Source organism: Lactuca virosa, chromosome 3 (genome assembly GCF_052849685.1).
Source record: "Lactuca virosa cultivar CGN04683 chromosome 3, Lactuca_virosa_CGN04683_v6, whole genome shotgun sequence".
Classification (NCBI taxonomy): Eukaryota; Viridiplantae; Streptophyta; class Magnoliopsida; order Asterales; family Asteraceae; genus Lactuca; species Lactuca virosa.
The window spans coordinates 380,604,305-380,622,398 of record NC_136428.1 but is presented as its reverse complement, the minus strand read 5'-3'; the positions used below and the strand labels follow the sequence as shown (position 1 = coordinate 380,622,398).

Sequence of the window (18,094 nt, the reverse complement as noted above, 5' to 3'; positions counted from 1 at the left end):
TCTATCCAAACCCTAAAAATCCGATTCAATCCTTACAGTCGTCATTCGCTCTCCACAAACCCTCTATTACCACTTTACCAGTTCACGGTGGAGAAGGGAAGACCATGTTCGAATCGATTCTTCTCGCACACATTTATCTAAACCCTAGGCGCCATTGTTCCCTCGTATCTGGCAGATGGTTACTCGTCGAAGGCGTGAGTCGCTACCGTCTAGATCTAAACTCCCAATCTGATCTCCTGCCTCTTATTCAGTCAATTTTCCAACAGTTAGACTCCGTTACCAAACTCCCGATGTAGTGTGACCACATATCCGTTAGTATAAATGACGAAAGGGTCAATCCTTAACTCGTTTTGGTGCCCTAACTCAAAGCGCCTCAAGCTCCACAGATGCCGAGTTGACCAGACAAAGAAAGAAACCCAAATGAAAAAAATTTAGGCTCAAGGATCAAAAGCAGTGTCGCTTAGCTTCATCATCATCATCAACAGCAACAACCACAGTATAATCAACTATCTTGCATTGTACCGCCAAAATCTTCTTCAGGTAACGTAATGAGTTGGTGTTTTATCGACTTTCTGTAGTTACTTTTGTGGCTTTTCATATCTGAATACCTCTGAACTTCTTAATTTGCAGAAAACGGTCGGATCCCGTTCCCAATGTCTCCACACACCCTGACTTTGTGTAAGCTCTTCTTATTTGTCTGTTTTTTTACTTAATCGTGGTTACATTCTGATTCCTATGTTTCTGAGTGTTATGCTTAGATTTTGACCATAAGATTGTTGTTAATGAGATTTAGGTTAGGATTCTAGATTAATAGTTCAATGGCGTGTATGGGGAGAGTTTCCTGATAGGATTGATCAGGATGAACCTCCAAGTTATGAACCAATTTGGCCTCAGGTATTACTTTTACTCTCTTCCTTTTGGGGTGTGTTTGGATGCTGGCAGAATCTAATGGTGGTGTTGAACAAACTTTATAGAAATTAAATTTGACATTGATGGTATTTATTAAAACAAGGGATCATATGTATTACTCTAATAGTATATTCAGTGGTCAATAAATAATAACAAAATAAAATATACACACCAATAAATGGGGTTTGTAGGTCAATATTATAGGATGAGTTATAAGAATACATTGTTAGGTCCGTTTTTTTGGATCGTATTTTTAAAGTCAGATGCATAAGCCGAAAGCACTAAATCATAAACCCTTAAACTCTTCACTAAATACTCATTTATCTGTAACTCACCGACTATCAAATAAGTAATTGATTAAGTTCAGCCAAATAAATTGATTGTTTTTCGAAAACAATTGAATTAAAGAATTTGATTTACTATGTAATCTAATTAGTTTTAAAAAAAGTGATAGTAACTATTAAAAGTATGTTGTAATATACAAAAATATAGAAAATTTGTATTTCAAAATTTCTATTATCAAAATTAAAGTATTTATGCGCAATAAAGATTGAAATATTTTTAAACAATTTAAATCAAAAAAATTATAATCTAATCAGAAGTGTGTATATTTTTACACGATGATAAAAAGAGTCTCATGCACCTAATGTTTTGTTTCTAACCTTCATCTTTTAAGTGTGTTATGTTATTTTTAACTCAAAAGAACAATATATGTTTATTTCCAATCCAAAGCAACAATGTACATTTATATGTTTAATTTTAATATGATGCATACTACTTAATTTAGCAAATTACAAAAACAGAAGGCTTAAAAACATGAAAGACATACATGGTTGACTTTGATTAATAAAGGGAAAAACTCTTGATTGCAGCTGAAGAATGAAGAAATATGCACTTTTAATTTTTATAACACTTTAAACCAATAAATAAGAACTTATAAACAAAAACCATAAGAAAATCATACATTTTGCAGGAACAGCAGACGAATGAGAATGTGATGAGACTTCAAAATGGCGCAATATAATCTCTCTCTCTCTCTCTCTCTCTATATATATATATATATATATATATATATATATATATATATATATATATATATATATATATATATTAATTTGGAGGGATAAGAAAACGTCAATGAAACATATCCAACATTTATTTAGTTAGGATAGATAATGTAGAAAGTTTAGGATATGTTTTTTAAATTTGTAATTAGGATAATGTAAATTTTTTAAAATTCATATATTTTCTTTTGTCATATCCATTTTAAAATTTTTGATTTTCAAAATTTATAATTTAATAAATACATATTTGTAAATCTAAAAAATAAAATTTTAAATTATAGTATTATAATTTAATTTTTCCTGTAAGAGCATTGTACTTTGGAAAAACTGAAACTAACATGTTGTAATGAAAATATATATCTATGTAATGGTTGTCCAAATAATCGAATAAAAAAATATATGAATGATCACAAGAAAATACATACTTCCTTTTAGTTAAAATTAAGAAATAGCAACTTACTTAAATTTATGAAAGTAAATATCATATTTTCCATTATTTATCTTTTAATAAATCAGATTTGCATAAATCTATTTTCTTTATATTTTATAATCCTTTTTTATATTTTAAAGTTATTTATCTTAACGTGTCTCTTTTTCTCCCTCGTTATCTTAATTGTTTTTGCGATGTTTTATAATTTTTGTATTGCACTTGTTCAAGATAAGAAAAATGATTTATATTTGTTGTGTTTCTTTGCAAATGAAAATTTCAATTTGTTACATGAGTTTTGATTATGAATGTTTAATATGTTCATTTTGTAAAATAATAATTATTTATGAAAGTAGGATGCTATATTATGAATTAATTGAACATCATTTTCAAAATTTATAGTTACTTTGTATAGATACTTACGATAACATGTATAAATTTGAAAACAGAATTCAATAATAATCAATAAAAACAATGTCAATAAAAATTCAATAATAATCAATAAAAACTACTAAAAATTCCAATATCCAAGTACCTAAAACCATAAACATACCATATTGCTAAAACCAAGACTCATTAGAAATACTAAAAAAAAATACTAACTAAATATATTTATTCCTAGGCTCGTTCAATACCAACATAAAAATGAATTCAAATTCATTTTTATTATTAGACATTACGATTAAACATGCTAATATAAATATTCTTTAAACAGGTTATCCCAATCCTCATCACTATCTGCAACCGGTTGTGGCTGGGTCACACCTACATGTAACTGCAACTCTACTCTGCAAATAACAATTTCAAATGTAATAAATAGACACCTAGATGTTACAAAAAAATAAATGTAGTGTTTAATAAGTACTTTGAATAAAGTAGTAAAAATAAACCAAAATATTAAATAACTTCATTAGAAGTCATAAATAAAATTAAAAAACAGATTAAGTTTTTTGAAAATATGACAAAAAAATTAATATTGCATGAAATAATAACTAACCCGACATAAGGTAAATCGTCACCGACTCTAAAAAACCGGTTTCGGGTCTGAACAGTCAATCTGGGTATTTTGTTTCTTTTTGTAACTGTCGAGTCTGCTGTATCTGATGTGTCCACAGCAGAAGGTGTCAACCCTTCATTCTCGGAACTTACAACATCAATCACCTGGTCCCATTTCTAGTTTTGAAGTGCTCTTTGACGTTTTCTTTGTTTTTCAAGGAGACAACCTTGTATTTTTTCCTCAATTTCATGTTCTTCCTTCTTGTTACATTTGTTAAGTGTCTTCATGATGGCTGTCAAGCAAGATAAAGATTAGTAAACCACAATCAAGAGCATAAAACAAAATCAAAAGACAAAACAATAAATCAAAAAATGAACATACTATACGATTGTTGCAATATCAGACGTGAATAAGATGTTTGGATTTTGGTGGGTCATTGTAGTCTATATATATATATATATATATATATATATATATATATATATATATATATATATAATTTTACAAAGGGATAATATATATCCACTATTTAAATTTTGATTTTTAAAATTTGAAATTATTTTGTAGAGATAAATAAGATCACACAGTTTATTTGATTTTTTAGATAAGATAAGATAGAATATTTGTTGTTTATCTGATTGTTTTTATTATAAATTTTGAAAATACATAATTTACATGCTTATCTGATTGTTTTTATAATCTGATCTGCCCTTTTTCTTAAAGTACCAGATATATATAATCCACAGGGAAAAACGGAATATATAGAAAATATTTTATAATATTAATATTTTGAAGATAAACCTTAAAAATGTTCGACTTTTAAAAAGTACATCATAAAGCAATAACAATTTCAGAGTATATACACATTTATATTCAAATTGCTCTTAAAAAAATCCAAAATGTAATTTCACCCAAAATAAAGCAAACTACAAATACCCAAAATAGCCTCACTCAACTATTTGGTGTTAAACAATATACATATGATATGCGCTTACAAACTTGTCCAAAGTCCAATCTACTTGATATTTGGCACAACACAACATATTTTTGTTTTTCTTAAGACAGATAGCAAAATTGAGCAATTTATCAGGTACTTTAAGAAAAAGGGTAGAAAGGTAATTAGCACCACAAAAATGCTTATCTGATTGTTTTTATAATCTGATCGTTTACAGAAAACGTCCATGTTTTTTCAAAGTTTAAAAAATTGTGTAATATATCATTATTTTAATTCATGTAGAATAAAAATACCTGTAACATGCTATATTTGACAAAGGTAATAAACTGAAAAAAAAAATAAACATAAATGGTCCCTATAAGTGCCATTGTTCTATTACTTTTATGAAGTATTGCTCTATAATTGATTTGTCTGTTTTTTGTTAAATTTAATGTTGATAATAAATTGTGCATAAATTGTAATGACTGACTTTTTAATTATTCTTAAATTATCACAGATGTCCTGTCTGTATAATTTTTTTTTAAATATATTGATTTTTATTTTTTGTCAATCTTGTGATCTTATAAGTCTATTATGTTTTGTTTAATAACACATTATTATTGCCTATTTTGTCTAGATTATTGTAATACTTTTTTGTGTTATTAATTAACAATTTGTGTATGTCTTTTTTGTGTAGTCTTTAGCTTGTGTGACTGTATTACTGCTGTATTATAATCATTCTTGTGGATGAATAGTTTTGAGACGGCGATTTGTAGTATTTGGCACTATCTGAACAGAACAGTAATACATTTTCATTCCTTTTACTCAGATTCAAGTTTCCCACAAACTTTAGAAGGATTTCACACAAAACTTCTTAAATTATATTCACACAGAAACTGGTCCATATTCAATATTTTAAAATAACCAACCATAATAAAGTAGGATGCTACAATAAGTTAACCAAACTATGTTTCTAATTTATATTATTCTATACTATTGTAAAGGTCTTCATCTAATTTCTTATGTTCACCCAAGAGAAAGCCATTGACATCAACGATCTTCCAATGGCCAAAACTCATCCACCACTTCATCTCTTCGTTCATACCTTTCTCATTTGCATACATAATTTCTAGTTGTTCCAGGGGTATATTTGGAATTTTTTTCTTGCATGCAATCTTCTTCATTCATAACTTTATCATTTGCATGTATATTGATTTCCTGTTGTAGGGGTAATTTTGGAATTTCTGTTTGTTTGTCATCTTTATTTGTACCTTTGTCATAAACCTCAACAGATTTGCACTCTTCGCATAACCAATCGTGTTTTGGTACTTCATCTATAATGTTCTTCATACAATATGTGTGTTCAGCGCCATCCATGCATCTACTACATATAGCAAGTAAATGCTCATAGCCTATATCTCCACATATATCACATACAATTACATCTACTACCATTATAGATGCTGCAAAATCTATCAAAGATGAAAAACAAACGAAAGCGTAAGTCCTTTTTTGTATTAAAACTCATGATACAATCTTAAATTGAAGCTTTTTAAGCTAATTTTAATCTAAATTGCTCCTGAAGGGTGCAAATCCAGATGTGGTAAGTGGTAACCTACAATACACACTTATGAAGGATTTGCTAAGGGAAAAGAAGTTCAACAAGGTGAAAAAACAACCATATACTTCATCATCATTAAAATTAATGTCCATTGCTTTACTTTTCTAGTCCTATGAGGTGGGTGAATTCCATGTACCTGTAGTATATGGGGATATGAAGTCTGTTGGATGTTCACCCTGCTAACAAAGCCAGAGACATGTAGGAGGTGTAAATGAGTAGGCATGGTGGTTATAAATTATAAATATCATGCTATTTTTTTTTATTAAAATAGATAAATATCCAGGTGGCTAACATGTTATGTGGTTTTGCAGACAATCAGTCAAACTGGTCCATTCAGAATCCAGGTGACTTGCACTCAATGTGGTGGAAGTGGTAAATATGTCACGGTATGTGATGTGGGTAAATTTGTGGTTTATAAATTATAATAATTCTGCTACTAAAACTAATTTGGACCAGATATATCTTTCTGTTTGCAGGAACTTCAGTTGGATTGTTGGCTGCTTCGGGACCTATAAACACACATACACTCCATTAAAACACACCATCAAAGAGAGAGTTAAAGTGATTTCGGTTATGTATGCATTGTTTTTTTTACATATATACATGTATATATATATATATATATATATATACACCTTTCAGTAGTTTCGGTACCTGTAAACACCAAAAAAACACACATACACACACAACATTAAATAATCTTGAGATAAATTTTGGGTATCGTTGCTTATTGTAGATGTAAACAGAAACACACACTCATGCACCATTGAATAGAATTACTTGAATATGTTTTTCCTCTGTTTTTGATGGTTGTGTCGATTTCTTCAATTTTGGCCACTGAAACGTCCAATGGAATTTTGATAGTGGCTGATTTATGAGATGGGTTCTATATGACGATGAGATTTAGGATTAAGAGGTGGTATTGTTGGCGATATAGGTGCAGATAATGGCGTAACAATTATTCAAATTTGAAGTTGATAAAGTTAAAGGGAGAAATATAGGGATTTTGAGGGGACTAAGTTAACCACCAGTTCAAATTTGAAGTTGATAAAGTACGTTCTTGACTTTTTCAAGACCAGATAAAGTTTACTTAATATGTAATGCATTAAACTGTTGTAAATAATGAAATAAGCCTTGTACCTCTTAAAATTCAGCAAAATGTGGTAAATGCTTATTAAGGTATATATATATAGAGAACCATTATTAATCAAGGAACCAAGGAACTAATCAAAAGCATCAGAATTTAAAGCGATCAACGACAAAAGGAAGGGTTGTAAATTTTTATAATGGACGCACATGTACCGGATTATAACAAAATCCACTTCCTTTTTTTCATTTAAATTTTTTTTTAGGCCAAGTTGTTTATCGAAAAAAAAAATCGAATATACCGTTGTTCACGATTTTTCGTCCTCTTTCTATAGAGATCCATGATGGTATATAAAAAACGAACTTTTTTTTTTCGAAAAAAACCCACTTAATTTTCTTAGTTTTTTCAATATTTAAGTTTATTTTTATCAAAGAAAAACTAATTATACCAAAAATATTAATTTTTTGTACTCTATTAATAAACATCAACACCGACTAAAAAAAAAAAAAAACCTCGAACAGTACAGATTCACACTGTCTAAACTGTAAATATTTCAATTTTTAACATTCACAATATGAAAAATCTCGAACAGTTCAGATTCACATTGTGAATCTGAATTACTATTATACACACTGTGAATCTGAGAAGGTTAAAAAAAAAACCTCGATCAGTGTAGATTCACACTGTGAATCTAAACTGTAAATATTTCAAATTTTAACATTCACAATGTGAAAAAACTTCGATCAGTTTAGATTCACACTGTAAATCTGACTTCTTATTATGCAGACTGTGAATCTAAGGAGGTTCATAATGTGAATCTGAATAGGTTTACAATATGAATCTGAACAGGTTCACAATGTGAATCTAAACTGAAATAAAGTTTTTTTTTTTTTTTTTTAACTTGAATATGAATCTATGTTTAAAAAGTACAAAAAAATATGAATTTTGATATATTTATTAATTTTTTTTCTATAAAAAATAAACCTTAAATTTTTTCATAAAAGAAAATGAAATGAGTTTTTTTCGAAAAAAAAAGTTCGTTTTTTATATATCATCATGAATCTCTATGGAAAGAGAATGAAAAATCGTGAACAACGGTATATTCGGTTTTTTTTTTGGATAAAAAACATGGCCTAAAAAAAATTTTAAACGAAAAAAAGTGGTGAGTTTTTTTTAAAGGGTGGATTTTTTGGTATAATCCGGTGTGTGTGCGTCCAATGTAAAAGTGTACATCTATTTCCTTGGCCGTTGATCGTTATGATTTCCAACGCTCACGATTGGTTCCTTGGTTAATTATGGTTCTCTATTGAACCTCACCTTCTATATATATATATATATATATATATATATATATATATATATATATATATATATATATATATATACTCCACCTTATAAAAGAAATCTCACTATTTCTATAAATAGATTTATTATAATAATATTATTTTTTTAAGACGTTCAAATTATTAAACTAATGATACAAGTAGTCATAAATAAAATAATAATATATTTTAAATCGTACAAAAAATGAAAAACGAAGTACAATTAACCAATGCATATAAACTTTTTGTCTCTACCACGTTTGACCAAGTTAGTCCTGATGTGAGTTGTGAAGAACCTAAGATCCCGGCAAAAATCTTTCGGTTCTTGGGCCCTTTCCCCTATATCCGTTCTTATCCTCCTTCGCAGGATTCATCCCGTTTCTCTTTCTACTAAATGAGTTTTCTTCCTCTCTCAGTAAAAAAAACCTTAAGACCATTCACTATTCATGACCACCGTTTATCTTTAGCATAATTGATGTCGCCTCCCCCCACCTTCGTCTTCTCCATTAACGTCCTCCACGACCCACTCAAGCATTTGTTCCATCGTCTTTGTCGGAACTCCCGAAGCTATCACCTCTGTCGACCGCCACTAGAACTGCTGTCACAGATAAACACACACTTTTCATCGGTTATTTCTTTAATTTATATATACTTTTTACATTTTAATCTTGATTGTCTCTCTACACCTACACCTGAACCAGATCTTACTGAGTTGATTTTTAAAATTTTGAATTTTTGTTGCAGTAGTAGCGGATGAATAACTTTGAAGAGGAATGAGTTCTTGGAAGATACGATGTTGGTAAGAATCATCTTCTCGAACTGTCTCTCTCTATCTCTACAAACATATCTGATGATGTCGAATTGTTAAGCTAAATTGATTCTCCTCCTCCCTGCAACCAAAATGCATCTCTTTTCCTCTCTTCATTCTCATATGGGTTCTTCACCGCTCTCTTGAAATCGTAGCTACACCACACCAAGTTCAAAAGGCACATCAGTCTCACATCCTTCATCTCTTTTTCTTTCCCTCTCACACACGCACACTTAAACCCTAATAATCTTATTTCTTATGAAGATGCTTGAAACTCGAGGGACAGCCCAAGTTGGAGTCGTGGCTCCGTCTCATCTATTCCAAATTCGTAGATATGAACTCTCATCCGAAACAATACACCATTCCCCGTTCTAACATGAAAGGTAAATTTTGGATTTTATAATGCAAAAAATCTATGTTTGTTTATGGTTCTTTTTACTCTGTTTTAAAACTACATCATGTCCACCTCCGTTAATCCTTTATTGAATCAATCTTCACCTTTTAATTAATCATGTATTCAAACACAAATGAGATATGAGAAACCCTAGCCGCTCTGGCATTTCTATGGTCTGAAGACCAACTACAATACGATTCAAAATTGATACTTCATTTTTTGTTTTTTTTTTATTTACCATCCCTTAATGGAAATCTGTTTCAGTTTCAATTTTTTGCAATCCAGAATACGCATACATTTAGGATTCTCGATTGATCAGTTTTGGTTAAGGTTTAGAAGAAAAAGACAGGAACCCAATTGTGCATCTACAATCACAAGGAACACTTAAAGTCTCATGTATTTCTCATTTACACTCAATACAACTAATTTTTTATTTTCATTATCATTTTCCATTGTTTTTTCAAAGGCTGAAGGTTCCAAGCAAGTTATCTTTGGTTGTATATGATTTGATTTTATCTTTCAAGATTTTCTTTTAGGAGATTTGAATAAATGAGTTTATTTTTTTTTCATATTTTTCTGTAGGAGTGCTTATATTTTGTTTTTCATTCAAAACCTTAGGTATATTTTTTGCCCTACACTTATATTGTTTCACATCGACATGGTGTTTTGGGTCGTAAAAGGTCAAAAACCTCACCTTTTTACTTCGATTTTATTTAGACTTTGGTGTGACTTTGAAGATATAACCTAAGGTACCAAACTTTTATAGTTCATATGCATGCTTTATTATTATCTTTTGTTTGAATTTATAAAAAAAATACATTACAATTGAAAGGATTTCGAACTGAACTCTCATGGAGGGTTCAAAATCTGTTGACTATGGTTCACCGGTGACATAACCCTGAATTGGCGGCCTGAACCCCCATTGATCATCAGAACCCGAAGCAGGTAAGCTTTTACATAATCATTTTACATTTAAATCTCGATTATATCTATAAATCCTAACACAATGTTACCGATTTATGAAATTTTTTTATTTTGTTTTTTGTTGCTTTTATTAATACCATTCTTTCTTTCCTCGAAATCAGTAAACTTTGAAGAAGGAGATCTGGGTTTTCTATTGCAGATCCCTAATGTGAGTCTGTCCAAGCACTGAATAATGCCATGCTACGTTTATTCTAAGTGAGGCTACAAATGGGAGGTTGGGTCTAAATCACACTTAATGTGACTGGGATTTGTTGCACCATTTTCTCTCCTCTCAAGTTGCATCAGTAAGCATCTCTATACCTACATGTTTAATGTTTTGTATTAAATTCTTATTGCAGATAAATGAAGATTGTGAAAGTTGTTGGTTGTATTGTTGGACTTCACAATTGAATATATTGAACTTTTATCCTTTTATTCAGAAGTATATTCAGGTACTAAATTGCTTGAACGTATTGTATGTTCTATTTGTTTATATTCACAAGTTTCATAGCTTCTAATTGTCTTTGTTTTTATTTAGTGCTCTGTGAACTTGCTTGCCACAATATCTTTTAGTAGCATTGTGTTTGCAATTGAGAATAATTTTTTTATTTTTTTTATTTTATGTTTTAGTAATGGGTGTTCCTAATATTCTAACCATGCCTTTTTTTTTTTTGTTCCATGTTCGCTTCTTGCAATGTAAAGGTCCTGATAATGTTGCAAAAATAACAAGCATATTAAGTATGCCTTGATTATAGATAACATTATTTCAACTTTTCCAAATGACATATGAATACGGTCATAATTACTAATATGAAGTTGATGAAACATAATGAATTCAATATGAAACATACTGAATTCACATTTAGAGCAAAATTGGGATGACAACATCTCTCTTTCATTTCAAAAGGGTATCATAATCAACTATAACATTAAAGGATGAAGTTTTAAAATTCTCAAGATTGTGTCAATTCAACTTTGCTTTCTATCGATCATGTGTTCCTAAAATTGCTAGAAGTGAGGTCTTCCAATCAATTATCTGTACTTTTAATGACTAATTGTTTCATATGATGTGATTTTTTATTTTTTGTTCTTTTGATTTCAGGTTTATATTATTTGTAGAGTTTGTTGTTGTATAATCCAATCCAACAGCTCAGCAAATCTGATCTGACAACTTCAACAGGTCTGTTACATGCTTTTGCTTGCAAATTAGGCTAAAAAATCATCAAGAAGAAGATGATTTATCATGATTCTTTAGGACTGAAAGTCAGCAAATTATCACGATTTTGGATTTTTGGTTGTTACACCCAATGATCCTGATTCAGATGATGATTTAAATTGAAGTAATAAGATTGCGAACTAGGAATCCGCTATTAAAGATATCATTGGGAAGGTAATGAGTTACAAGTGTCTATATCATGAATTCATGATTATTTAGGACTCAAAGCCATTTGTTGGAATAAAGTTTTCTTACTTTGGATACTACCCTGCTTTTTAAATTTATTCTTTATCTCAATTTACTCTTTGGATACTATCATGTGTCAACTTATGAGCCTTTATTCCATTTTTTGGCTGTTTTTGAAATGGATTTTGAGGTATTAAGTTAAGGTATGATTATTTTTATTAAGCAAACTAAAATGTGTATGTGAACGGGGGTTATTATAATTGCAACATGAGAGGATCAGGTTACGAACATTAGATAAATAGAGATATTAGATGGTCCATATTTATTTTAGAGGGATTAGAATGATCTTTTGTTTCAATTTACTTTGTAGTTGTAATTGTAATTTATCTATAGAACATGATATGTTATTAGTTTTTACCTAATGGTTTGCAAGTTCTATTCACGATTTGTACTAAAGCTATTGTCATCATAATCACATTCATTGCATTTGCAGAATTTTTCTCCGTCGTGCTCTTAATAACTTCATCTGATACTCCTATGAAAAGTTATTGGCTACTTACAGACACAAGTTGCACCCAAATTGTATGTAGATGTGTTTGAAATGTAAAATGTGAAAAATTAAGAAATTAATTGCATTTGCAGAATTTTAGCATTGTTATGTTAGGTAACTTAAATAAAGGTTTTAATAGAAAAGTTTATTTTATGCCTAACGGAGTTGTATTGTATTATTAAGGATAAATGGTCGGTATTAAATCAAACGTTTTTATCATATTTTTCATCTAATTGTTATTTCTTGGTGTCAAAAAATTAACCTAACTATAGCTAAAAAATAATATATTATATTAATGGGAGAAAGTGACGGTAAAATTGGTCAAAATAGTTGATAGGCTTGTAGTTTTATTAAAGCAAAAAGATATGTTGTTAAATTCGAAAAATACAAAAGGTTCGGTGATTTTTTCTGTGAAGTATTAAAGAAATTAAAATTGGTTAGTGATGGCTTTGTGGGATTCCCAAATTTGTTTTCCTTTTTAAAAAACAAAATTAATCGATTTTTTTTTGCTCTGATTTTAAATAAAAATTTGTACAAACTTAAAGCAATACTTGGATACAACACAATTAACTTATTGTCAATAAACTATAACTATTTGTATTCAAATTCTATTAAAGAGAATGATCATAGAGTTCTTAATGATGATGTACACCATGCATGCAGATTTAGGACATGTTGATATAAAAACGTGATTCTATTTGAATTTTATGGTCTAAATATATAATATGTTGTTTTTTCAAAATATTATAAAAGAGATGATAAATTCTGAATAAATATTTATAGTTTTGGATTGTAGATGTATGTTATAATACGAACATACAGGCAGAAGTACATATTTCAAATTTCAAGGGTTACAACTATTCATCGTTGTAAAACCGATGGTAACAATATGAGTCTTCCTATAAATATAACATGTTTCCGAATAGAACTAAATGCCAAATGAAACTATTCGTCGCCGTTGCTTTGCGCGGGTAAACGACTAGTATATATATATATATATATATATATATATATATATATATATATATATATATATTCGCAATTAACTTGTACTTTTCATCAATATGGATAAATATACAACGTCAAGTAACAAACACGGATGAATCTAACAAGTAGAGGGGTGAGCCCCAAAGTCATTTATTTTTTTTTTTATTATTTTTTTTTTTGTAATAGTCTGAAATTAATAGATTGATTTTAAAGAAAATTACAAAAATGGTCTCTGAGTTATGACATAATAGGCATGTATAATTGCAGTTTCAATAAAATGCACAAACTTTGTGTGTGTTATTTGGATATTATAGGGATGGTTTTTCCGACATTTGTACCCTCTCTTTTTTTCTTTTTCATTTTTTTATATTATGTGATTAATTCCCTAAACTAGATGGACCATTTATGTAACTTGCCCTAACCGTTATTTAAATGAGAGTATGAACAAAGACGGTGGTGGTGTTTTTTCGATCCACATAAACAAAAATGATGTTCATTTGTTTCAGATCTCCTAAAATGGAATGATCCTTGGAGTTCGTGGTGGTGGTGTTTTTCCAATGAAGGCAGTGGAGGCTGGGGAGAAAATAGGAGAAGGTGAGGGTTGGATGGTGGTGGTGTCAACTGTCAATCGATCGAACTTATTATCTAATTATCATTTTGTAGGAATTACCCGTAATAACGAACTTGCAAAACGGTTCTGGATCGAACTTGTTCTTTATCAATGATTTTAGGTTTTTCATCTCTTAAGTTCTTTGTGTTCTTGATTGTTATTTCAAATTTCACTCAACTATGCGCTTATAAAATCGATTGAACATAGTTTTATGTCCTTAATATGTTAATCATTTGTTGTGGGTGGCTTAATATGTCATAAGGAGTTTGATTTTGGAACAAATTTTCTAGAAATCGGTTGTTGATGTTCGTCACTTGTTGCTTATCTGGAAATGAGTTGTTGATCATCTCCATTTTCTTTAATTCTTCTTACAATTCCTAAATTCCATAGCAACAATATTCTAATTGGCTCTATTAATTCTCAGTGTTGGATGCATTGTTTTATGCTAAGGGTCAACGTAAATTTCATCAAACTACAACGAAAACATTAAGGTATATCGTGTATCAAGAGGATATAACTGCTTAAAGGCTTTGAAACGTCTTTGATGATCTTCCTTCCGCTAAGAACATCGCCGTTGCCAGTGGCGGAACTACTAAGGGGCCAGGGGAGGCCATGGCCCCCCAGCTTTTTTGTCTTCTAAGCTATAAGGTATATGAATAAAAATGGTAGAATAAGAAATAAACAACTTACATGTGAAGGTTGTTGACGAAGAAGACTGTGTTTTGTTGCTTTTTTGGTTGAGTTAATGCTAGGAACAAATTCGTTAAAACGATAGAGTCTATGAAAATCATGAATCGATTGCAACCAAATTTTTATATTAGATTTTTATGGAAGAATTGAAGAAAAAAGATGACATTTCTCAAAGTAATCGAGGGAAATTAGGACAAAAAAATCAATCAAGATTTTAAAATATTTGAAATCCTTTAATCAAATGGAAGGAAAGAAAGTTTAAAAAATTTTAAATATCCAAATCAACAATTATGATGAGAACTAAATCCAAGAAAAAGAGATTTAAAAATCTTGATGACAAAACCAATTGTCATAAATCCTCGTTTCAGATTTACACACACGAAGCAAAAGACATTGAATTGTCGCCAATGTGGCTCTCCTATTTGTCACTTATCTCGTCGTTTCCTCCGGATCTAGTTGAGTTTCTATCATCGGATTCCCGTAGAGTCCAGATCAGCCGCCGCTCTCTGCTTGGACTGCGGTTCTCTGCTTCAACCATCGTCTCCGTATTCTTGTTTTGGCCCTAGACTGATTTCAAGTAAATTTCTATTTTTCAAATTTCCCTTTGTGTTTTCTTCTTAGTTAAAGGTAATACGTATCATATCACATTACCTATGTTGTTATGGCTCTAGTGTCTTTTCATTGTCCTTTACTCCTTGAAGGATTAATATTTATATAAATGTAATAGAAAAACTACAAAATGTACCACTGTAAATTATAATGTATTATTCAATTTTAACAAAATTCTATTTTTTAATATATTATTATTAAAACAAGTCATTATTTTTGATGTGGGAATGGATATATTATTTTCTATTTTGTTGTTGTGTAGATTGTTTAAGAAAAACGAGTAGGATTGCGACACCATAATAAGTCTCAATTTCGGCCCCCCTGGTTTGTGTATTTGTGTTCCGCCCCTGGAGACATAGTTCCAATATCTCTCTTGAAGAGGTAACACTTTTGAGTTTTTTTAGAAACTAACCTATCATAGCATTATACTTTGAGAATTTTTTTTTGAATAAAGCTAGCCAATTATAGCATTTGAACTAAATTTTTTATAACACTAAACAACTATGACACTATACGTTGTTTAAAAAAACTACCCAAATATAGCATTGCACATTCAATAAATTTGAAAAATTAATCGGTTCACTTGGACCTACCGATGCTGCAATGATACGAAACCATAGAAATCTTTGCATTCACGATGGGTCCAATAGATTTTAACCCCTTCATATAAAAATTAAATTCTCTCATGGTGGTTCATATCATTCTTATCTTTCACCATGATCAGATTTGAATGCAATAATTAGCATTTTCCATTCATTTTCCATGATATAGCATTTTACATGTAAATCATTGCTTATTATATAGCATTTTACTTTCAAATTATGCACATTAGAAAGTTGGTTCTTTCGAATACTAACATTAATTACAATATTTTACTTTAATTTTAATGTTAAGTATATCATTTTCTTTGATTTTAATATCGGTTATTACTTTTTAACTTTTATTCTAATTACATATAACATTAAAATAAATTTAATTGTACTTTAATGTAATGTCAATCAGTTATTACATCTTACTTTCATTATAATGTGAACTAGGGAAGATTCCCCCTCTTTGTGGGGGTTCGAAGGCATGTATTTATATATTGTTTTGATCATCGAGTGTGTACAATGATGCAGGGTCATACAAATCTGAACACTGTGAGAAGATTTCTAGGCTCTCTCTCACATGATTTTGCAATACTGATTACTTTCCATTTCAAGGCTCCAAATTACTGTTTGCTGAGCTTTGGCTCTTTCAAAAAAAAGGCTCCAAATTACTAATCTATTCAGATGGAATTTTTGTTTCGTAACTTTCAAGTGTTGAGTTTGTGAGTAAAAGAGCATATGTTGTATAAACTGAGGATGATCAGAGCCTTGTTCTTCAATCAACCATTGCAGATATCTGCAAATTTGTAAACAATGTCAAAAAGATCGTAACCAACAATATTTACAAATCAAAAGCAGAAAAGGTCATTACCTTTGAAGGATTTCAATTTTTTTTCGTGTCAATTGTAGAATTTATATCACTTGGTGGAAGTTGGTGACTCTTTTTTCATATGTTAATACTCGAAGTGAGAGCAGTTGGTTAAGATCTGCAATCTAATTTATATAAAATAAAATTTTCTTGAGCAAAAAAAATTGTAAACTTTAATTAAAAAAGAAAAGAGCAACATAAGGACTAAGCCATGTGAAAGTATCGAATCAGTCAAACCTGAAAGAGTCAAAAATAGGATAGCAATGATTATTATTTAATTTCAAAAAGGAGAAACATTTAAACATTTTTTAAACTTCAATAGTTCTTGAAGATGTCAACATTTACTCATTTCTTAAAAAAAAAGATGAAAGAACTTGTAAAAAATTTTGGTTAATAAAAGTCATATATCTGATCCTTTGTGATGCCTATTATTTTTGGAAAGAAAAAAGTTAAAGGTGAAATTAGTAAGTTGCAGGTAGAGCTAAAAATATGTAACCATTTTAATGGTGAAGAAGTGAATACAAACCTGATGCAAAAATTTGTGATTATCCTTCTTTCCCTGAGGGAAAATAAGTAATTCATGAAATGACAAATTAATCCATAATAGAAAAAGATTGAATATAATAGGTTTTGAACTTAACTTGACCAAAATATCACTCAGTAGGATCCCTTAACAGTAGTTCGAAACGGAATATAGAACACACAAAAGCATTATTAGAATAGAAGTGGGATGTACAAAATCCATATAACTCACAAAAAATGGATACAAAATCCTTAACAAAATGTGGAAAATGTAAACCCTGTCAATGTACATAGCATTTTCACAGGTTGCAAACACTAATGCTAACAAATAAGATAAATGTATTTGAAAAATAGGAATCAAACATCTTTTAATTTTAATAAATAAAATGTTCCAATTAGATGGATGATGTATATTTAGATTCTTCATATAAAAGAAAGAAAAGATACCGTGAAATACGGATTAGTCCAAGACAGTAAGAAACATATGAACATTCTTTTCTTGGTCATTCCTAATATTAATAACCTCCACATCCATACAATCAACCTGTTGAATCCATTTAAATGGCTGATTTGCCATTAATTCCTATTCCTTATCCCCTCACTACCCCTACATTTCTATGAAGACACCAAACCAAGCAACATCTTCAACAATTAGTGATTAAAGAGAATAATCGTCATAAACCAAGTTCCATTTCCAAGCTTAATCAATAAACGATGCATGATAAACAAACATATACTGTGAC

General features: G+C 29.8%; 2 long non-coding RNA genes across 22 annotated transcripts; both read left to right on the top strand.

Annotated features, from left to right (window-relative positions):
* The first annotated feature begins 13 nt into the window (after nt 1-13).
* Nucleotides 14-6,750, top strand: LOC145167679 (uncharacterized). 9 transcript variants are annotated; one of them, XR_013741349.1, is made up of 8 exons: nt 14-540; nt 631-678; nt 794-894; nt 3,116-3,171; nt 5,624-5,831; nt 5,917-5,997; nt 6,264-6,338; nt 6,429-6,750. It is a non-coding gene; the product is annotated as an uncharacterized LOC145167679 (long non-coding RNA). The 9 variants fall into 9 exon arrangements; XR_013741351.1 differs by lacking the exon at nt 3,116-3,171 and having other exon boundaries at nt 5,699-5,831; XR_013741348.1 differs by lacking the exon at nt 3,116-3,171.
* Nucleotides 6,751-8,700: 1,950 nt separating this feature from the next.
* On the top strand, nt 8,701-12,638 carry LOC145167678 (uncharacterized). 13 transcript variants are annotated; one of them, XR_013741339.1, is made up of 6 exons: nt 8,701-8,989; nt 9,109-9,160; nt 9,231-10,508; nt 10,649-10,761; nt 10,886-10,978; nt 11,629-12,350. It is a non-coding gene; the product is annotated as an uncharacterized LOC145167678 (long non-coding RNA). The 13 variants fall into 13 exon arrangements; XR_013741341.1 differs by having other exon boundaries at nt 9,106-9,160; nt 9,325-10,508; XR_013741338.1 differs by having other exon boundaries at nt 9,106-9,160.
* The last annotated feature ends 5,456 nt before the right edge of the window (nt 12,639-18,094 follow it).